This window comes from Pleurodeles waltl, chromosome 4_1, assembly GCF_031143425.1.
Source record: "Pleurodeles waltl isolate 20211129_DDA chromosome 4_1, aPleWal1.hap1.20221129, whole genome shotgun sequence".
In the NCBI taxonomy this organism is placed as follows: Eukaryota; Metazoa; Chordata; class Amphibia; order Caudata; family Salamandridae; genus Pleurodeles; species Pleurodeles waltl.
Window position 1 is genome coordinate 39542783 of NC_090442.1, and position 23194 is coordinate 39565976.

At 39.1% G+C, this 23194-nt stretch overlaps 10 non-coding genes across 10 annotated transcripts; all 10 read right to left on the reverse strand.

The window, feature by feature from the left end:
• Nucleotides 1-733: 733 nt before the first annotated feature.
• TRNAR-UCG (transfer RNA arginine (anticodon UCG)) lies at nucleotides 734-806 on the reverse strand. Its single transcript has one exon. It is a non-coding gene; the product is annotated as a tRNA-Arg (tRNA).
• A 3570-nt stretch (nucleotides 807-4376) lies between these two features.
• On the reverse strand, nucleotides 4377-4449 carry TRNAR-UCG (transfer RNA arginine (anticodon UCG)). Its single transcript has one exon. It is a non-coding gene; the product is annotated as a tRNA-Arg (tRNA).
• A 3575-nt stretch (nucleotides 4450-8024) lies between these two features.
• TRNAR-UCG (transfer RNA arginine (anticodon UCG)) lies at nucleotides 8025-8097 on the reverse strand. Its single transcript has one exon. It is a non-coding gene; the product is annotated as a tRNA-Arg (tRNA).
• A 1751-nt stretch (nucleotides 8098-9848) lies between these two features.
• On the reverse strand, nucleotides 9849-9921 carry TRNAR-UCG (transfer RNA arginine (anticodon UCG)). The gene has a single exon. It is a non-coding gene; the product is annotated as a tRNA-Arg (tRNA).
• A 1752-nt stretch (nucleotides 9922-11673) lies between these two features.
• TRNAR-UCG (transfer RNA arginine (anticodon UCG)) lies at nucleotides 11674-11746 on the reverse strand. The gene has a single exon. It is a non-coding gene; the product is annotated as a tRNA-Arg (tRNA).
• Nucleotides 11747-13497: 1751 nt separating this feature from the next.
• TRNAR-UCG (transfer RNA arginine (anticodon UCG)) lies at nucleotides 13498-13570 on the reverse strand. The gene has a single exon. It is a non-coding gene; the product is annotated as a tRNA-Arg (tRNA).
• A 1753-nt stretch (nucleotides 13571-15323) lies between these two features.
• Nucleotides 15324-15396, reverse strand: TRNAR-UCG (transfer RNA arginine (anticodon UCG)). Its single transcript has one exon. It is a non-coding gene; the product is annotated as a tRNA-Arg (tRNA).
• A 1750-nt stretch (nucleotides 15397-17146) lies between these two features.
• TRNAR-UCG (transfer RNA arginine (anticodon UCG)) lies at nucleotides 17147-17219 on the reverse strand. The gene has a single exon. It is a non-coding gene; the product is annotated as a tRNA-Arg (tRNA).
• Nucleotides 17220-18971: 1752 nt separating this feature from the next.
• Nucleotides 18972-19044, reverse strand: TRNAR-UCG (transfer RNA arginine (anticodon UCG)). Its single transcript has one exon. It is a non-coding gene; the product is annotated as a tRNA-Arg (tRNA).
• A 1753-nt stretch (nucleotides 19045-20797) lies between these two features.
• On the reverse strand, nucleotides 20798-20870 carry TRNAR-UCG (transfer RNA arginine (anticodon UCG)). The gene has a single exon. It is a non-coding gene; the product is annotated as a tRNA-Arg (tRNA).
• Nucleotides 20871-23194: the final 2324 nt, after the last annotated feature.

The window sequence follows — 23194 nt, forward strand, 5'->3', positions numbered from 1 at the left end:
ATCACCACCTCTACAAACATATTTCAATCAAACCAATATATATCATTCAACAATTATGCCTCTGTATCAATATAACTACAACTCGAGACAGAAAGGAATTTAAAAAACAATCTGCCCATTTGAATAACCAGCAGAGTTTTAAGGACGTACAAATTGGAATGTGACAATTTCAGAGTTCCTCATTCATAAGAAGTCTGTGAGATAGTATCTCAGAAAGATCTCAAGTTTATAGCAAAAATGGTTGTAAGGGTGATTTTTACCACACAATTGCAACTAGGTGACTCAATCTGCAAGAGACCAGTCCTTGACAGATTACACAACTGGGGCAACAGCAAAGGCAGCAATTGTGTCAATCCTTTATGATTCTTCTCTAGTACTATACTTTTTCTGAGGGACAATTTGCATTATTCCTGGAGAAAATCATAGAGCTTCTACCCATGCATAGTTTCTGCTTTCTGCACGCACACACTCCCTGCACTGAATCTACCCACAGTTCTGTTCAGAATGATTGTGCCATGTCATATTGTTGTATACGTATTGCATATCCATGGCATTTATGAAGGGGTTCTTTGGTATGGCAGAAAGACAGAAAAGTAGCAATGCTGAAGGCATAACGTGACTGATTGTGCAGTTTGCATTGGGCTTTCTTAATGAGTGAGAGTGAAAGGAGTATTGTAAGAGTGTGTTTCCAGTTTGTATGTAAAGATAAGTTGGGTGCTGTGAGAAAAAGACTCAACCATAAAGGGACTCGAACCCTCAATCTTCTGATCCGAAGTCAGACGCCTTATCCATTAGGCCACATGGTCACTGACTGCAACATGTTTGGGTGTTTAGGGTTAGGTGGTATGAATGGATGTGGAACATATCAATTACAGGTGCGCAGGACAGGATCCCATACCGTTCTTCATCTTCTTTCCATCAAAGGAGTTTTTTCAAACAATATCTAGATAATTTCCAAAGTTTCATATCTTATGCTGTGCTTTTTTGCCGTTAATCCTCCTTTCTTCTTTTATTGAATACTCTGTTTTATGCTGCAATGGTATTTTTGGATTATTTGAAAAGAGAATGAACTGACAGTAGTTCAGACTTCCCATTTCTTGACTTGCTAATTTGCTCCCTGAATTAGCTTATACAAGTGACCTGAACAGGGCCTTGACCTAAGCACGTACCTGAAAGCCTGTCACCACCTCTAGAAATAAAATTCACAGCAGCTCAAAACATTCATTTTGAAAGAGAATATTTCAAGTGAGTCCAAGTTTAATTTCAATAAAGAAAGCTGTATAAAATGACACGCTGCACATTTGGGTAACCAGCATGACACTTTTCAGTGAAGAAGTGGAATGGTTCTGTTGCAATATACTATCACCCTGGCAAGCTGCTACGAGGAAGAGTAAACAATATGATTAGGTTTCAGCAAAAATGTATTAGTTCAGGGTGTGCACCTCAGATAGACTTAAACTTACACACCCTGGTCTGTGAGAGTAGTGCCCTAACTATTGCGGCATTGAGGGTAATCTGCAAGACAGAGTTCCAAAATCATCCTTTCATCTCAGTTCATGGCCACATACAGTATTTCTGCAGTCATTCGTTTCACTTTTCTGTCTTTAATTAAACTGACCATTTTAAACCTCCGGCACCCACCACTTCAATCTTACTGTTTTTGTGCTATCATAGGGCCTTGGAACTTTTGGCAAGTGGGCAGAAGCAGTCAGAGAACCACATCACAATACATACTCCTTTGCCTGATACCTTTCACAATAAACTGCTCTTGGAAAAACACGTTAACCGGTCCTTGCTCTCAGACAGACACAGAAAGCCTATCACCACCTCTACGAACATATTTCAATCAAACCAATATATATCATTCAACAATTATGCCTCTGTATCAATATAACTATAACTCGAGACAGAAAGGAATTTAAAAAACAATCTGCCCATTTGAATAACCAGCATAGTTTTAAGGACGTACAAATTGGAATGTGACAATTTCAGAGTTCCTCATTCATAAGAAGTCTGTGAGATAGTATCTCAGAAAGATCTCAAGTTTATAGCAAAAATGGTTGTAAGGGTGATTTTTACCACACAATTGCAACTAGGTGCCTCAATCTGCAAGAGACCAGTCCTTGACAGATTACACAACTGGGGCAACAGCAAAGGCAGCAATTGTGTCAATCCTTTATGATTCTTCTCTAGTACTATACTTTTTCTGAGGGACAATTTGCATTATTCCTGGAGAAAATCATAGAGCTTCTACCCATGCATAGTTTCTGCTTTCTGCACGCACACACTCCCTGCACTGAATCTACCCACAGTTCTGTTCGGAATGATTGTGCCATGTCATATTGTTGTATACGTATTGCATATCCGTGGCATTTATGAAGAGGTACTTTGGTATGGCAGAAAGACAGAAAAGTAGCAATGCTGAAGGCATAACGTGACTGATTGTGCAGTTTGCATTGGGCTTTCTTAATGAGTGAGAGTGAAAGGAGTATTGTAAGAGTGTATTTCCAGTTTGTATGTAAAGATAAGTTGAGTGCTGTGAGAAAAAGACTCAACCATGAAGGGACTCGAACCCTCAATCTCCTGATCTGAAGTCAGACGCCTTATCCATTAGGCCACATGGTCACTGACTGCAATATGTTTGGGTGTTTAGGGTTAGGTGGTATGAATGGATGTGGAACATATCAATTACAGGTGCACAGGACAGGATCCCATACCGTTCTTCATCTTCTTTCCATCAAAGGAGTTTTTTCAAACAATATCTAGATAATTTCCAAAGTTTCATATCTTATGCTGTGCTTTTTTGCCGTTAATCCTCCTTTCTTCTTTTATTGAATACTCTGTTTTATGCTGCAATGGTATTTTTGGATTATTTGAAAAGAGAATGAAACTGCTTTGACAGTAGTTCAGACTTCCCATTTCTTGACTTGCAAATTTGCTCCCTGATTTAGCTTATACAAGTGACATGAACAGGGCCTTGACCTAAGCACGTACCTGAAAGCCTGTCACCACCTCTAGAAATAAAATTCACAGCAGCTCAAACATTCATTTTGAAAGAGAATATTTCAAGTGAGTCCAAGTTTAATTTCAATAAAGAAAGCTGTATAAAATGACAAGCTGCATATTTGGGTAATCAGCATGACTCTTTTCAGTGAAGAAGTGGAATGGTTCTGTTGCAATATACTATCACCCTGGCAAGCTGCTACGAGGAAGAGTAAACAATATGATTAGGTTTCAGCAAAAAGGTATTAGTTCAGGGTGTGCACCTCAGATAGACTTAAACTTACACACCCTGGTCTGTGAGAGTAGTGCCCTATCCATTGCGGCATTGAGGGTAATCTGCAAGACAGAGTTCCAAAATCATCCTTTCATCTCAGTTCATGGCCACATACAGTATTTCTGCAGTCATTCGTTTCACTTTTCTGTCTTTAATTAAACTGACCATTTTAAACCTCCGGCACCCACCACTTCAATATTACAGTTTTTGTGCTATCATAGGGCCATGGAACTTTTGGCAAGTGGACAGAAGCAGTCAGAGAACCACATCACAATACATACTCATTTGCCTGATACCTTTCACAACAAACTGCTCTTGGAAAAAGACGTTAACCGGTCCTTGCTCTCAGACAGACAAAGAAAGCCTATCACCACCTCTATGAACATATTTCAATCAAACCAATATATATCATTCAACAATTATGCCTCTGTATCAATATAACTACAACTAGAGACAGAAAGGAATTTAAAAAACAATCTGCCCATTTGAATAACCAGCATAGTTTTAAGGACGTACAAATTGGAATGTGACAATTTCAGAGTTCCTCATTCATAAGAAGTCTGTGTGATAGTATCTCAGAAAGATCTCAAGTTTATAGCAAAAATGGTTGTAAGGGTGATTTTTACCACACAATTGCAACTAGGTGCCTCAATCTGCAAGAGACCAGTCCTTGACAGATTACACAACTGGGGCAACAGCAAAGGCAGCAATTGTGTCAATCCTTTATGATTCTTCTCTACTACTATACTTTTTCTGAGGGACAATTTGCATTATTCCTGGAGAAAATCATAGAGCTTCTACCCATGCATAGTTTCTGCTTTCTGCACGCACACACTCCCTGCACTGAATCTACCCACAGTTCTGTTCGGAATGATTGTGCCATGTCATATTGTTGTATACGTAATGCATATCCGTGGCATTTATGAAGAGGTACTTTGGTATGGCAGAAAGACAGAAAAGTAGCAATGCTGAAGGCATAACGTGACTGATTGTGCAGTTTGCATTGGGCTTTCTTAATGAGTGAGAGTGAAAGGAGTATTGTAAGAGTGTATTTCCAGTTTGTATGTAAAGATAAGTTGAGTGCTGTGAGAAAAAGACTCAACCATGAAGGGACTCGAACCCTCAATCTCCTGATCCGAAGTCAGACGCCTTATCCATTAGGCCACATGGTCACTGACAGCAATATGTTTGGTTGTTTAGGGTTAGGTGGTATGAATGGCTGTGGAACATATCAATTACAGGTGCGCAGGACAGGATCCCATACCGTTCTTCATCTTCTTTCCATCAAAGGAGTTTTTTCAAACAATATCTAGATAATTTCCAAAGTTTCATATCTTATGATGTGCTTTTTTGCTGTTAATCATCCTTTCTTCTTTTATTGAATACTCTGTTTTATGCTGCAATGGTATTTTTGGATTATTTGAAAAGAGAATGAAACTGCTTTGACAGTAGTTCAGACTTCCCATTTCTTGACTTGCTAATTTGCTCCCTGAATTAGCTTATACAAGTGACATGAACAGGGCCTTGACCTAAGCACGTACCTGAAAGCCTGTCACCACCTCTAGAAATAAAAGTCACAGCAGCTCAAAACATTCATTTTGAAAGAGAATATTTCAAGTGAGTCCAAGTTTAATTTCAATAAAGAAAGCTGTATAAAATGACACGCTGCTCATTTGGGTAACCAGCATGACACTTTTCAGTGAAGAAGTGGAATGGTTCTGTTGCAATATACTATCACCCTGGCAAGCTGCTACGAGGAAGAGTAAACAATATGATTAGGTTTCAGCAAAAATGTATTAGTTCAGGGTGTGCACCTCAGATAGACTTAAACTTACACACCCTGGTCTGTGAGAGTAGTGCCCTATCTATTGCGGCATTGAGGGTAATCTGCAAGACAGAGTTCCAAAATCATCCTTTCATCTCAGTTCATGGCCACATACAGTATTTCTGCAGTCATTCGTTTCACTTTTCTGTCTTTAATTAAACTGACCATTTTAAACCTCCGGCACCCACCACTTCAATCTTACCGTTTTTGTGCAATCATAGGGCCTTGGAACTTTTGGCAAGTGGACAGAAGCAGTCAGAGAACCACATCACAATACATACTCCTTTGCCTGATACCTTTCACAATAAACTGCTCTTGGAAAAAGACGTTAACCGGTCCTTGCTCTCAGACAGACACAGAAAGCCTATCACCACCTCTACGAACATATTTCAATCAAACCAATATATATCATTCAACTATTATGCCTCTGTATCAATATAACTACAACTCGAGACAGAAAGGAATTTAAAAACAATCTGCCCATTTGAATAACCATCATAGTTTTAAGGACGTACAAATTGGAATATGACAATTTCAGAGTTCCTCATTCATAAGAAGTCTGTGAGATAGTATCTCAGAAAGATCTCAAGTTTATAGCAAAAATGGTTGTAAGGGTGATTTTTACCACACAATTGCAACTAGGTGCCTCAATCTGCAAGAGACCAGTCCTTGACAGATTACACAACTGGGGCAACAGCAAAGGCAGCAATTGTGTCAATCCTTTATGATTCTTCTCTAGTACTATACTTTTTCTGAGGGACAATTTGCATTATTCCTGGAGAAAATCATAGAGCTTCTACCCATGCATAGTTTCTGCTTTCTGCACGCACACACTTCCTGCACTGAATCTACCCACAGTTCTGTTCAGAATGATTGTGCCATGTCATATTGTTGTATACGTATTGCATATCCATGGCATTTATGAAGAGGTACTTTGGTATGGCAGAAAGACAGAAAAGTAGCAATGCTGAAGGCATAACGTGACTGATTGTGCAGTTTGCATTGGGCTTTCTTAATGAGTGAGAGTGAAAGGAGTATTGTAAGAGTGTGTTTCCAGTTTGTATGTCAAGATAAGTTGGGTGCTGTGAGAAAAAGACTCAACCCTGAAGGAATTCGAACCCTCAATCTTCTGATCCAAAGTCAGACACCTTATCCATTAGGCCACATGGTCACTGACTACAACATGCTTGGGTGTTTAGGGTTAGGTGGTATGAATGGATGTGGAACATATCAATTACAGGTGCGCAGGACAGGATCCCATACCGTTCTTCATCTTCTTTCCATCAAAGGAGTTTTTTCAAACAATATCTAGATAATTTCCAAAGTTTCATATCTTATGCTGTGCTTTTTTGCCGTTAATCCTCCTTTCTTCTTTTATTGAATACTCTGTTTTATGCTGCAATGGTATTTTTGGATTATTTGAAAAGAGAATGAAACTGCTTTGACAGTAGTTCAGACTTCCCATTTCTTGACTTGCTAATTTGCTCCCTGAATTAGCTTATACAAGTGACATGAACAGGGCCTTGACCTAAGCACGTACCTGAAAGCCTGTCACCACCTCTAGAAATAAAATTCACAGCAGCTCAAACATTCATTTTGAAAGAGAATATTTCAAGTGAGTCCAAGTTTAATTTCAATAAAGAAAGCTGTATAAAATGACAAGCTGCATATTTGGGTAACCAGCATGACTCTTTTCAGTGAAGAAGTGGAATGGTTCTGTTGCAATATACTATCACCCTGGCAAGCTGCTACGAGGAAGAGTAAACAATATGATTAGGTTTCAGCAAAAATGTATTAGTTCAGGGTGTGCACCTCAGATAGACTTAAACTTACACACCCTGGTCTGTGAGAGTAGTGCCCTATCCATTGCGGCATTGAGGGTAATCTGCAAGACAGAGTTCCAAAATCATCCTTTCATCTCAGTTCATGGCCACATACAGTATTTCTGCAGTCATTCGTTTCACTTTTCTGTCTTTAATTAATCTGACCATTTTAAACCTCCGGCACCCACCACTTCAATCTTACAGTTTTTGTGCTATCATAGGGCCATGGAACTTTTGGCAAGTGGACAGAAGCAGTCAGAGAACCACATCACAATGCATACTCATTTGCCTGATACCTTTCACAACAAACTGCTCTTGGAAAAAGACGTTAACCGGTCCTTGCTCTCAGACAGACAAAGAAAGCCTATCACCACCTCTATGAACATATTTCAATCAAACCAATATATATCATTCAACAATTATGCCTCTGTATCAATATAACTAGAACTAGAGACAGAAAGGAATTTAAAAAACAATCTGCCCATTTGAATAACCAGCATAGTTTTAAGGACGTACAAATTGGAACGTGACAATTTCAGAGTTCCTCATTCATAAGAAGTCTGTGAGATAGTATCTCAGAAAGATCTCAAGTTTATAGCAAAAATGGTTGTAAGGGTGATTTTTACCACACAATTGCAACTAGGTGCCTCAATCTGCAAGAGACCAGTCCTTGACAGATTACACAACTGGGGCAACAGCAAAGGCAGCAATTGTGTCAATCCTTTATGATTCTTCTCTAGTACTATACTTTTTCTGAGGGACAATTTGCATTATTCCTGGAGAAAATCATAGAGCTTCTACCCATGCATAGTTTCTGCTTTCTGCACGCACACACTCCCTGCACTGAATCTACCCACAGTTCTGTTCGGAATGATTGTGCCATGTCATATTGTTGTATACGTATTGCATATCCGTGGCATTTATGAAGAGGTACTTTGGTATGGCAGAAAGACAGAAAAGTAGCAATGCTGAAGGCATAACGTGACTGATTGTGCAGTTTGCATTGGGCTTTCTTAATGAGTGAGAGTGAAAGGAGTATTGTAAGAGTGTGTTTCCAGTTTGTATGTAAAGATAAGTTGGGTGCTGTGAGAAAAAGACTCAACCATGAAGGGACTCGAACCCTCAATCTTCTGATCCGAAGTCAGACGCCTTATCCATTAGGCCACATGGTCACTGACTGCAATATCTTTGGGTGTTTAGGGTTAGGTGGTATGAATGGATGTGGAACATATCAATTACAGTTGCGCAGGACAGGATCCCATACCGTTCTTCATCTTCTTTCCATCAAAGGAGTTTTTTCAAATAATATCTAGATAATTTCCAAAGTTTCATATCTTATGCTGTGCTTTTTTGCCGTTAATCCTCCTTTCTTCTTTTATTGAATACTCTGTTTTATGCTGCAATGGTATTTTTGGATTATTTGAAAAGAGAATGAAACTGCTTTGACAGTAGTTCAGACTTCCCATTTCTTGACTTGCTAATTTGCTCCCTGAATTAGCTTATACAAGTGACATGAACAGGGCCTTGACCTAAGCACGTACCTGAAAGCCTGTCACCACCTCTAGAAATAAAATTCACAGCAGCTCAAACATTCATTTTGAAAGAGAATATTTCAAGTGAGTCCAAGTTTAATTTCAATAAAGAAAGCTGTATAAAATGACAAGCTGCATATTTGGGTAACCAGCATGACTCTTTTCAGTGAAGAAGTGGAATGGTTCTGTTGCAATATACTATCACCCTGGCAAGCTGCTACGAGGAAGAGTAAACAATATGATTAGGTTTCAGCAAAAAGGTATTAGTTCAGGGTGTGCACCTCAGATAGACTTAAACTTACACACCCTGGTCTGTGAGAGTAGTGCCCTATCCATTGCGGCATTGAGGGTAATCTGCAAGACAGAGTTCCAAAATCATCCTTTCATCTCATTTCATGGCCACATACAGTATTTCTGCAGTCATTCGTTTCACTTTTCTGTCTTTAATTAAACTGACCATTTTAAACCTCCGGCACCCACCACTTCAATCTTACAGTTTTTGTGCTATCATAGGGCCATGGAACTTTTGGCAAGTGGACAGAAGCAGTCAGAGAACCACATCACAATACATACTCATTTGCCTGATACCTTTCACAACAAACTGCTCTTGGAAAAAGACGTTAACCGGTCCTTGCTCTCAGACAGACAAAGAAAGCCTATCACCACCTCTATGAACATATTTCAATCAAACCAATATATATCATTCAAGAATTATGCCTCTGTATCAATATAACTACAACTAGAGACAGAAAGGAATTTAAAAAACAATCTGCCCATTTGAATAACCAGCATAGTTTTAAGGACGTACAAATTGGAATGTGACAATTTCAGAGTTCCTCATTCATAAGAAGTCTGTGAGATAGTATCTCAGAAAGATCTCAAGTTTATAGCAAAAATGGTTGTAAGGGTGATTTTTACCACACAATTGCAACTAGGTGCCTCAATCTGCAAGAGACCAGTCCTTGACAGATTACACAACTGGGGCAACAGCAAAGGCAGCAATTGTGTCAATCCTTTATGATTCTTCTCTAGTACTATACTTTTTCTGAGGGACAATTTGCATTATTCCTGGAGAAAATCATAGAGCTTCTACCCATGCATAGTTTCTGCTTTCTGCACGCACACACTCCCTGCACTGAATCTACCCACAGTTCTGTTCAGAATGATTGTGCCATGTCATATTGTTGTATACGTATTGCATATCCATGGCATTTATGAAGAGGTACTTTGGTATGGCAGAAAGACAGAAAAGTAGCAATGCTGAAGGCATAACGTGACTGATTGTGCAGTTTGCATTGGGCTTTCTTAATGATTGAGAGTGAAAGGAGTATTGTAAGAGTGTGTTTCCAGTTTGTATGTAAAGATAAGTTGAGTGCTGTGAGAAAAAGACTCAACCATGAAGGGACTTGAACCCTCAAACTCCTGATCCGAAGTCAGACGCCTTATCCATTAGGCCACATGGTCACTGACAGCAATATGTTTGGTTGTTTAGGGTTAGGTGGTATGAATGGATGTGGAACATATCAATTACAGGTGCGCAGGACAGGATCCCATACCGTTCTTCATCTTCTTTCCATCAAAGGAGTTTTTTCAAACAATATCTAGATAATTTCCAAAGTTTCATATCTTATGATGTGCTTTTTTGCTGTTAATCCTCCTTTCTTCTTTTATTGAATACTCTGTTTTATGCTGCAATGGTATTTTTGGATTATTTGAAAAGAGAATGAAACTGCTTTGACAGTAGTTCAGACTTCCCATTTCTTGACTTGCTAATTTGCTCCCTGAATTAGCTTATACAAGTGACATGAACAGGGCCTTGACCTAAGCACGTACCTGAAAGCCTGTCACCACCTCTAGAAATAAAAGTCACAGCAGCTCAAAACATTCATTTTGAAAGAGAATATTTCAAGTGAGTCCAAGTTTAATTTCAATAAAGAAAGCTGTATAAAATGACACGCTGCTCATTTGGGTAACCAGCATGACACTTTTCAGTGAAGAAGTGGAATGGTTCTGTTGCAATATACTATCACCCTGGCAAGCTGCTACGAGGAAGAGTAAACAATATGATTAGGTTTCAGCAAAAATGTATTAGTTCAGGGTGTGCACCTCAGATAGACTTAAACTTACACACCCTGGTCTGTGAGAGTAGTGCCCTATCTATTGCGGCATTGAGGGTAATCTGCAAGACAGAGTTCCAAAATCATCCTTTCATCTCAGTTCATGGCCACATACAGTATTTCTGCAGTCATTCGTTTCACTTTTCTGTCTTTAATTAAACTGACCATTTTAAACCTCCGGCACCCACCACTTCAATCTTACCGTTTTTGTGCAATCATAGGGCCTTGGAACTTTTGGGAAGTGGACAGAAGCAGTCAGAGAACCACATCACAATACATACTCCTTTGCATGATACCTTTCACAATAAACTGCTCTTGGAAAAAGACGTTAACCGGTCCTTGCTCTCAGACAGACACAGAAAGCCTATCACCACCTCTACGAACATATTTCAATCAAACCAATATATATCATTCAACAATTATGCCTCTGTATCAATATAACTACAACTCGAGACAGAAAGGAATTTAAAAAACAATCTGCCCATTTGAATAACCAGCATAGTTTTAAGGACGTACAAATTGGAATATGACAATTTCAGAGTTCCTCATTCATAAGAAGTCTGTGAGATAGTATCTCAGAACGATCTCAAGTTTATAGCAAAAATGGTTGTAAGGGTGATTTTTACCACACAATTGCAACTAGGTGCCTCAATCTGCAAGAGACCAGTCCTTGACAGATTACACAACTGGGGCCACAGCAAAGGCAGCAATTGTGTCAATCCTTTATGATTCTTCTCTAGTACTATACTTTTTCTGAGGGACAATTTGCATTATTCCTGGAGAAAATCATAGAGCTTCTACCCATGCATAGTTTCTGCTTTCTGCACGCACACACTTCCTGCACTGAATCTACCCACAGTTCTGTTCAGAATGATTGTGCCATGTCATATTGTTGTATACGTATTGCATCTCCATGGCATTTATGAAGAGGTACTTTGGTATGGCAGAAAGACAGAAAAGTAGCAATGCTGAAGGCATAACGTGACTGATTGTGCAGTTTGCATTGGGCTTTCTTAATGAGTGAGAGTGAAAGGAGTATTGTAAGAGTGTGTTTCCAGTTTGTATGTAAAGATAAGTTGGGTGCTGTGAGAAAAAGACTCAACCATGAAGGGACTCGAACCCTCAATCTTCTGATCCGAAGTCAGACGCCTTATCCATTAGGCCACATGGTCACTGACTGCAACATGTTTGGGTGTTTAGGGTTAGGTGGTATGAATGGATGTGGAACATATCAATTACAGGTGCGCAGGACAGGATCCCATACCGTTCTTCATCTTCTTTCCATCAAAGGAGTTTTTTCAAACAATATCTAGATAATTTCCAAAGTTTCATATCTTATGCTGTGCTTTTTTGCCGTTAATCCTCCTTTCTTCTTTTATTGAATACTCTGTTTTATGCTGCAATGGTATTTTTGGATTATTTGAAAAGAGAATGAAACTGCTTTGACAGTAGTTCAGACTTCCCATTTCTTGACTTGCTAATTTGCTCCCTGAATTAGCTTATACAAGTGACATGAACAGGGCCTTGACCTAAGCACGTACCTGAAAGCCTGTCACCACCTCTAGAAATAAAATTCACAGCAGCTCAAACATTAATTTTGAAAGAGAATATTTCAAGTGAGTCCAAGTTTAATTTCAATAAAGAAAGCTGTATAAAATGACAAGCTGCATATTTGGGTAACCAGCATGACTCTTTTCAGTGAAGAAGTGGAATGGTTCTGTTGCAATATACTATCACCCTGGCAAGCTGCTACGAGGAAGAGTAAACAATATGATTAGGTTTCAGCAAAAATGTATTAGTTCAGGGTGTGCACCTCAGATAGACTTAAACTTACACACCCTGGTCTGTGAGAGTAGTGCCCTATCCATTGCGGCATTGAGGGTAATCTGCAAGACAGAGTTCCAAAATCATCCTTTCATCTCAGTTCATGGCCACATACAGTATTTCTGCAGTCATTCGTTTCACTTTTCTGTCTTTAATTAAACTGACCATTTTAAACCTCCGGCACCCACCACTTCAATCTTACAGTTTTTGTGCAATCATAGGGCCTTGGAACTTTTGGCAAGTGGACAGAAGCAGTCAGAGAACCACATCACAATACATACTCCTTTGCCTGATACCTTTCACAATAAACTGCTCTTGGAAAAAGACGTTAACCGGTCCTTGCTCTCAGACAGACACAGAAAGCCTATCACCACCTCTACGAACATATTTCAATCAAACCAATATATATCATTCAACAATTATGCCTCTGTATCAATATAACTACAACTAGAGACAGAAAGGAATTGAAAAAACAATCTGCCCATTTGAATAACCAGCATAGTTTTAAGGACGTACAAATTGGAATATGACAATTTCAGAGTTCCTCATTCATAAGAAGTCTGTGAGATAGTATCTCAGAAAGATCTCAAGTTTATAGCAAAAATGGTTGTAAGGGTGATTTTTACCACACAATTGCAACTAGGTGCCTCAATCTGCAAGAGACCAGTCCTTGACAGATTACACAACTGGGGCCACAGCAAAGGCAGCAATTGTGTCAATCCTTTATGATTCTTCTCTAGTAGTATACTTTTTCTGAGGGACAATTTGCATTATTCCTGGAGAAAATCATAGAGCTTCTACCCATGCATAGTTTCTGCTTTCTGCACGCACACACTCCCTGCACTGAATCTACCCACAGTTCTGTTCAGAATGATTGTGCCATGTCATATTGTTGTATACGTATTGCATATCCAAGGCATTTATGAAGAGGTACTTTGGTATGGCAGAAAGACAGAAAAGTAGCAATGCTGAAGGCATAACGTGACTGATTGTGCAGTTTGCATTGGGCTTTCTTAATGAGTGAGAGTGAAAGGAGTATTGTAAGAGTGTGTTTCCAGTTTGTATGTAAAGATAAGTTGGGTGCTGTGAGAAAAAGACTCAACCATGAAGGGACTCGAACCCTCAATCTTCTGATCCGAAGTCAGACGCCTTTACCATTAGGCCGCATGGTCACTGACAGCAATATGTTTGTGTGTTTTATGCTTAGGTGGTATGAATGTATGTGGAACATATCAATTTCAGGTGCGCAGGACAGGATCCCATACCGTTCTTCATCTTCTTTCCATCAAAGGAGTTTATTCAAACAATATCTAGATAATTTCCAAAGTTTCATATCTTATGATGTGCTTTTTTGCTGTTAATCCTCCTTTCTTCTTTTATTGAATACTTTGTTTTATGCTGCAATGGTATTTTTGGATTATTTGAAAAGAGAATGAAACTGCTTTGACAGTAGTTCAGACTTCCCATTTCTTGACTTGCTAATTTGCTCCCTGAATTAGCTTATACAAGTGACATGAACAGGGCCTTGACCTAAGCACGTACCTGAAAGCCTGTCACCACCTCTAGAAATAAAAGTCACAGCAGCTCAAAACATTCATTTTGAAAGAGAATATTTCAAGTGAGTCCAAGTTTAATTTCAATAAAGAAAGCTGTATAAAATGACACGCTGCTCATTTGGGTAACCAGCATGACACTTTTCAGTGAAGAAGTGGAATGGTTCTGTTGCAATATACTATCACCCTGGCAAGCTGCTATGAGGAAGAGTAAACAATATGATTAGGTTTCAGCAAAAATTTATTAGTTCAGGGTGTGCACCTCAGATAGACTTAAACTTACACACCCTGGTCTGTGAGAGTAGTGCCCTATCTATTGCGGCATTGAGGGTAATCTGCAAGACAGAGTTCCAAAATCATCCTTTCATCTCAGTTCATGGCCACATACAGTATTTCTGCAGTCATTCGTTTCACTTTTCTGTCTTTAATTAAACTGACCATTTTAAACCTCCGGCACCCACCACTTCAATCTTACCGTTTTTGTGCTATCATATGGCCTTGGAACTTTTGGCAAGTGGACAGAAGCAGTCAGAGAACCACATCACAATACATACTCCTTTGCCTGATACCTTTCATAACAAACAGCTCTTGGAAAAAGACGTTAACCGGTCCTTGCTCTCAGACAGACACAGAAAGCCTATCACCACCTCTACGAACATATTTCAATCAAACCAATATATATCATTAAACAATTATGCCTCTCTATCAACATAACTACAACTCGAGACAGAAACGAATTTAAAAAACAATCTGCCCATTTGAATAACCAGCAGAGTTTTAAGGACGTACAACATGGAATGTGACAATTTCAGAGTTCCTCATTCATAAGAAGTCTGTGAGATAGTATCTCAGAAAGATCTCAAGTTTATAGCAAAAATGGTTGTAAGGGTGATTTTCACCACACAATTGCAACTAGGTGCCTCAATCTGCAAGAGACCAGTCCTTGACAGATTACACAACTGGGGCAACAGCAAAGGCAGCAATTGTGTCAATCCTTTATGATTCTTCTCTAGTACAATACTTTTTCTGAGGGACAATTTGCATTATTCCTGGAGAAAATCATAGAGCTTCTACCCATGCATAGTTTCTGCTTTCTGCACGCACACACTCCCTGCACTGAATCTACCCACAGTTCTGTTCGGAATGATTGTGCCATGTCATATTGTTGTGTACGTATTGCATATCCAAGGCATTTATGAAGAGGTACTTTGGTATGGCAGAAAGACAGAAAAGTAGCAATGCTGAAGGCATAACGTGACTGATTGTGCAGTGTGCATTGGGCTTTCTGAATGAGTGAGAGTGAAAGGAGTATTGTAAGAGTGTGCCTCCAGTTTGTATGTAAAGATAAGTTGGGAGCAGTGAGAAAAAGACTCAACCATGAAGGGACTCGAACCCTCAATGTTATGATCCGAAGTCAGACGCCTTATCCATTAGGCCACATGGTCACTGAATGCAATATGTTTGGGTGTTTAGGGTTAGGTGTATGATTGGATGTGGAAGATATCAATTACCTGTGTGCAGGACAGGATCCCATACCGTTCGTCATCTTCTTTCCATCAAAGGAGTTTTTTCAAACAATATCTAGATAATTTCCAAAGTTTCATATCTTATGCTGTGCTTTTTTGCCGTTAATCCTCCTTTCTTCTATTATTGAATACTCTGTTTTATGCTGCAATGGTATTTTTGGATTATTTGAAAAGAGAATGAAACTGCTTTGACAGTAGTTCAGACTTCCCATTTCTTGACTTGCTAATTTGCTCCCTGAATTAGCTTATACAAGTGACATGAACAGGGCCTTGACCTAAGCACATACCTGAAAGCCTGTCACCACCTCTAGAAATAAAATTCACAGCAGCTCAAAACATTCATTTTGAAAGAGAATATTTCAAGTGAGTCCAAGTTTAATTTCAATAAAGAAAGTAGTATAAAATGACACGCTGCACATTTGTGTAACCAGCTTGACTCTTTTCAGTGAAGAAGTGGAATGGTTCTGTTCCAATATACTATCACCCTGGCAAGCTGCTACGAGGAAGAGTAAACAATATGATTAGATTTCAGCAAAAATGTATTAGTTCAGGGTGTGCACCTCACATAGACTTAAACTTACAGACCCTGGTCTGTGAGAGTAGTGCCCTATCCATTGCAGCATTGAGGGTAATCTGCAAGACAGAGTTCCAAAATCATCCTTTCATCTCAGTTCATGGCCACATACAGTATTTCTGCAGTCATTCGTTTCACTTTTCTGTCTTTAATTAAACTGACCATTTTAAACCCCGGCACCCACCACTTCAATCTTACCATTTTTGTGCTATCATAGGCTCTTGGAACTTTTGGCAAGTGGACAGAAGCAGTCAGAGAACCACATCACAATACATACTACTTTGCCTGATACCTTTCACAACAAACTGCTCTTGGAAAAAGACGTTAACCCGTCCTTGCTCTCAGACAGACACAGAAAGCCTATCACCACCTCTACGAACATATTTCAATCAAACCAATATATATCATTCAACAATTATGCCTCTGTATCAATATAACTACAACTCGAGACAGAAAGGAATTTAAAAAACAATCTGCCCATTTGAATAACCAGCAGAGTTTTAAGGAGGTACAAATTGGAATGTGACAATTTCAGAGTTCCTCATTCATAAGAAGTCTGTGAGATAGTATCTCAGAAAGATCTCAAGTTTATAGCAAAAATGGTTGTAAGGGTGATTTTTACCACACAATTGCAACTAGGTGCCTCAATCTGCAAGAGACCAGTCCTTGACAGATTACACAACTGGGGCAACAGCAAAGGCAGCAATTGTGTCAATCCTTTATGATTCTTCTCTAGTACTATACTTTTTCTGAGGGACAATTTGCATTATTCCTGGAGAAAATCATAGAGCTTCTACCCATGCATAGTTTCTGCTTTCTGCACGCACACACTCCCTGCACTGAATCTACCCACAGTTCTGTTCAGAATGATTGTGCCATGTCATATTGTTGTATACGTATTGCATATCCAAGGCATTTATGAAGAGGTACTTTGGTATGGCAGAAAGACAGAAAAGTAGCAATGCTGAAGGCATAACGTGACTGATTGTGCAGTTTGTATTGGGCTTTCTTAATGAGTGAGAGTGAAAGGAGTATTGTAAGAGTGTGCCTCCAGTTTGTATGTAAAGATAAGTTGGGTGCTGTGAGAAAAAGACTCAACCATGAAGGGACTCGAACCCTCAATCTCCTGATCCGAAGTCAGACGCCTTATCCATTAGGCCACATGGTCACTGACAGCAATATGTTTGGTTGTTTAGGGTTAGGTGGTATGAATGGATGTGGAACATATCAATTACAGGTGCGCAGGACAGGATCCCATACCGTTCTTCATCTTCTTTCCATCAAAGGAGTTTTTTCAAACAATATCTAGATAATTTCCAAAGTTTCATATCTTATGATGTGCTTTTTTGCTGTTAATCCTCCTTTCTTCTTTTATTGAATACTCTGTTTTATGCTGCAATGGTATTTTTGGATTATTTGAAAAGAGAATGAAACTGCTTTGACAGTAGTTCAGACTTCCCATTTTTTGACTTGCTAATTTGCTCCCTGAATTAGCTTATACAAGTGACATGAACAGGGCCTTGACCTAAGCACGTACCTGAAAGCCTGTCACCACCTCTAGAAATAAAAGTCACAGCAGCTCAAAACATTCATTTTGAAAGAGAATATTTCAAGTGAGTCCAAGTTTAATTTCAATAAAGAAAGCTGTATAAAATGACACGCTGCTCATTTGGGTAACCAGCATGACACTTTTCAGTGAAGAAGTGGAATGGTTCTGTTGCAATATACTATCACCCTGGCAAGCTGCTACGAGGAAGAGTAAACAATATGATTAGGTTTCAGCAAAAATGTATTAGTTCAGGGTGTGCACCTCAGATAGACTTAAACTTACACACCCTGGTCTGTGAGAGTAGTGCCCTATCTATTGCGGCATTGAGGGTAATCTGCAAGACAGAGTTCCAAAATCATCCTTTCATCTCAGTTCATGGCCACATACAGTATTTCTGCAGTCATTCGTTTCACTTTTCTGTCTTTAATTAAACTGACCATTTTAAACCTCCGGCACCCACCACTTCAATCTTACCGTTTTTGTGCAATCATAGGGCCTTGGAACTTTTGGCAAGTGGACAGAAGCAGTCAGAGAACCACATCACAATACATACTCCTTTGCCTGATACCTTTCACAATAAACTGCTCTTGGAAAAAGACGTTAACCGGTCCTTGCTCTCAGACAGACACAGAAAGCCTATCACCACCTCTACGAACATATTTCAATCAAACCAATATATATCATTCAACAATTATGCCTCTGTATCAATATAACTACAACTAGAGACAGAAAGGAATTTAAAAAACAATCTGCCCATTTGAATAACCAGCATAGTTTTAAGGACGTACAAATTGGAATATGACAATTTCAGAGTTCCTCATTCATAAGAAGTCTGTGAGATAGTATCTCAGAAAGATCTCAAGTTTATAGCAAAAATGGTTGTAAGGGTGATTTTTACCACACAATTGCAACTAGGTGCCTCAATCTGCAAGAGACCAGTCCTTGACAGATTACACAACTGGGGCCACAGCAAAGGCAGCAATTGTGTCAATCCTTTATGATTCTTCTCTAGTAGTATACTTTTTCTGAGGGACAATTTGCATTATTCCTGGAGAAAATCATAGAGTTTCTACCCATGCATAGTTTCTGCTTTCTGCACGCACACACTCCCTGCACTGAATCTACCCACAGTTCTGTTCAGAATGATTGTGCCATGTCATATTGTTGTATACGTATTGCATATCCAAGGCATTTATGAAGAGGTACTTTGGTATGGCAGAAAGACAGAAAAGTAGCAATGCTGAAGGCATAACGTGACTGATTGTGCAGTTTGCATTGGGCTTTCTTAATGAGTGAGAGTGAAAGGAGTATTGTAAGAGTGTGTTTCCAGTTTGTATGTAAAGATAAGTTGGGTGCTGTGAGAAAAAGACTCAACCATGAAGGGACTCGAACCCTCAATCTTCTGATCCGAAGTCAGACGCCTTTACCATTAGGCCGCATGGTCACTGACAGCAATATGTTTGTGTGTTTTATGCTTAGGTGGTATGAATGTATGTGGAACATATCAATTTCAGGTGCGCAGGACAGGATCCCATACCGTTCTTCATCTTCTTTCCATCAAAGGAGTTTTTTCAAACAATATCTAGATAATTTCCAAAGTTTCATATCTTATGATGTGCTTTTTTGCTGTTAATCCTCCTTTCTTCTTTTATTGAATACTTTGTTTTATGCTGCAATGGTATTTTTGGATTATTTGAAAAGAGAATGAAACTGCTTTGACAGTAGTTCAGACTTCCCATTTCTTGACTTGCTAATTTGCTCCCTGAATTAGCTTATACAAGTGACATGAACAGGGCCTTGACCTAAGCACGTACCTGAAAGCCTGTCACCACCTCTAGAAATAAAAGTCACAGCAGCTCAAAACATTCATTTTGAAAGAGAATATTTCAAGTGAGTCCAAGTTTAATTTCAATAAAGAAAGCTGTATAAAATGACACCCTGCTCATTTGGGTAACCAGCATGACACTTTTCAGTGAAGAAGTGGAATGGTTCTGTTGCAATATACTATCACCCTGGCAAGCTGCTATGAGGAAGAGTAAACAATATGATTAGGTTTCAGCAAAAATTTATTAGTTCAAGGTGTGGACCTCAGATAGACTTAAACTTACACACCCTGGTCTGTGAGAGTAGTGCCCTATCTATTGCGGCATTGAGGGTAATCTGCAAGACAGAGTTCCAAAATCATCCTTTCATCTCAGTTCATGGCCACATACAGTATTTCTGCAGTCATTCGTTTCACTTTTCTGTCTTTAATTAAACTGACCATTTTAAACCTCCGGCACCCACCACTTCAATCTTACCGTTTTTGTGCTATCATATGGCCTTGGAACTTTTGGCAAGTGGACAGAAGCAGTCAGAGAACCACATCACAATACATACTCCTTTGCCTGATACCTTTCATAACAAACAGCTCTTGGAAAAAGACGTTAACCGGTCCTTGCTCTCAGACAGACACAGAAAGCCTATCACCACCTCTACGAACATATTTCAATCAAACCAATATATATCATTAAACAATTATGCCTCTCTATCAACATAACTACAACTCGAGACAGAAAGGAATTTAAAAAACAATCTGCCCATTTGAATAACCAGCAGAGTTTTAAGGACGTACAACATGGAATGTGACAATTTCAGAGTTCCTCATTCATAAGAAGTCTGTGAGATAGTATCTCAGAAAGATCTCAAGTTTATAGCAAAAATGGTTGTAAGGGTGATTTTTACCACACAATTGCAACTAGGTGCCTCAATCTGCAAGAGACCAGTCCTTGACAGATTACACAACTGGGGCAACAGCAAAGGCAGCAATTGTGTCAATCCTTTATGATTCTTCTCTAGTACAATACTTTTTCTGAGGGACAATTTGCATTATTCCTGGAGAAAATCATAGAGCTTCTACCCATGCATAGTTTCTGCTTTCTGCACGCACACACTCCCTGCACTGAATCTACCCACAGTTCTGTTCGGAATGATTGTGCCATGTCATATTGTTGTGTACGTATTGCATATCCAAGGCATTTATGAAGAGGTACTTTGGTATGGCAGAAAGACAGAAAAGTAGCAATGCTGAAGGCATAACGTGACTGATTGTGCAGTTTGCATTGGGCTTTCTGAATGAGTGAGAGTGAAAGGAGTATTGTAAGAGTGTGCCTCCAGTTTGTATGTAAAGATAAGTTGGGAGCAGTGAGAAAAAGACTCAACCATGAAGGGACTCGAACCCTCAATGTTATGATCCGAAGTCAGACGCCTTATCCATTAGGCCACATGGTCACTGACTGCAATATGTTTGGGTGTTTAGGGTTAGGTGTATGATTGGATGTGGAAGATATCAATTACCTGTGTGCAGGACAGGATCCCATACCGTTCTTCATCTTCTTTCCATCAAAGGAGTTTTTTCAAACAATATCTAGATAATTTCCAAAGTTTCATATCTTATGCTGTGCTTTTTTGCCGTTAATCCTCCTTTCTTCTATTATTGAATACTCTGTTTTATGCTGCAATGGTATTTTTGGATTATTTGAAAAGAGAATGAAACTGCTTTGACAGTAGTTCAGACTTCCCATTTCTTGACTTGCTAATTTGCTCCCTGAATTAGCTTATACAAGTGACATGAACAGGGCCTTGACCTAAGCACATACCTGAAAGCCTGTCACCACCTCTAGAAATAAAATTCACAGCAGCTCAAAACATTCATTTTGAAAGAGAATATTTCAAGTGAGTCCAAGTTTAATTTCAATAAAGAAAGTAGTATAAAATGACACGCTGCACATTTGTGTAACCAGCTTGACTCTTTTCAGTGAAGAAGTGGAATGGTTCTGTTGCAATATACTATCACCCTGGCAAGCTGCTACGAGGAAGAGTAAACAATATGATTAGGTTTCAGCAAAAATGTATTAGTTCAGGGTGTGCACCTCAGATAGAGTTAAACTTACACACCCTGGTCTGTGAGAGTAGTGCCCTATCCATTGCGGCATTGAGGGTAAATCTGCAAGACAGAGTCCCAAAATCATCCTTTCATCTCAGTTCATGGCCACATACAGTATTTCTGCAGTCATTCATTTCACTTTTCTGTCTTCAATTAAACTGACCATTTTAAACCTCCGGCACCCACCACTTCAATCTTACCGTTTTTGTGCTATCATAGGCTCTTGGAACTTTTGGCAAGTGGACAGAAGCAGTCAGAGAACCACATCACAATACATACTCCTTTGCCTGATACCTTTCACAACAAACTGCTCTTGGAAAAAGACGTTAACCGGTTCTTGCTCTCAGACAGACACAGAAAGCCTATCACCACCTCTACGAAAAAATTTCATTCAAACCAATATATATCATTCAACAATTATGCCTCTGTATCAATATAACTACAACTCGAGACAGAAAGGAATTTAAAAAACAATCTGCCCATTTGAATAACCAGCAGAGTTTTAAGGACGTACAAATTGGAATGTGACAATTTCAGAGTTCCTCATTCATAAGAAGTCTGTGAGATAGTATCTCAGAAAGATCTCAAGTTTATAGCAAAAATGGTTGTAATGGTGATTTTTACCACACAATTGCAACTAGGTGCCTCAATCTGCAAGAGACCAGTCCTTGACAGATTACACAACTGGGGCAACAGCAAAGGCAGCAATTGTGTCAATCCTTTATGATTCTTCTCTAGTACAATACTTTTTCTGAGGGACAATTTGCATTATTCCTGGAGAAAATCATAGAGCTTCTACCCATGCATAGTTTCTGCTTTCTGCACGCACACACTCCCTGCACTGAATCTACCCAAAGTTCTGTTCAGAATGATTGTGCCATGTCATATTGTTGTATACGTATTGCATATCCAAGGCATTTATGAAGAGGTACTTTGGTATGGCAGAAAGACAGAAAAGTAGCAATGCTGAAGGCATAACATGACTGATTGTGCAGTTTGTATTGGGCTTTCTGAATGAGTGAGAGTGAAAGGAGTATTGTAAGAGTTTGCCTCCAGTTTGTATGTAAAGATAAGTTGGGTGCTGTGAGAAAAAGACTCAACCACGAAGGGACTCAAACCTTCAATCTTCTGATCCAAAGTCAGACGCCTTATCCATTAGGCCACATGGTCACTGCCTGCAATATGTTTGGGTGATTAGGGTTAGGTGTATGATTGGATGTGGAACACATCAATTACAGCTGTGCAGGACAGGATCCCATACCGTTCTTCATCTTCTTTCCATCAAAGGAGTTTTTTCAAACAATATCTAGATAATTTCCAAAGTTTCATATCTTATGATGTGTTTTTTTGCCGTTAATCCTCCTTTCTTCTTTTATTGAATACTTTGTTTTATGCTGCAATGGTATTTTTGGATTATTTGAAAAGAGAATGAAACTGCTTTGACAGTAGTTCAGACTTCCCATTTCTTGACTTGCTAATTTGCTCCATGAATTAGCTTATACAAGTGACATGAACAGGGCCTTGACCTAAGCACGTACCTGAAAGCCTGTCACCACCTCTAGAAATAAAATTCACAGCAGCTCAAAACATTCATTTTGAAAGAGAATATTTCAAGTGAGTCCAAGTTTAATTTCAATAAAGAAAGCTGTATAAAATGACACGCTGCACA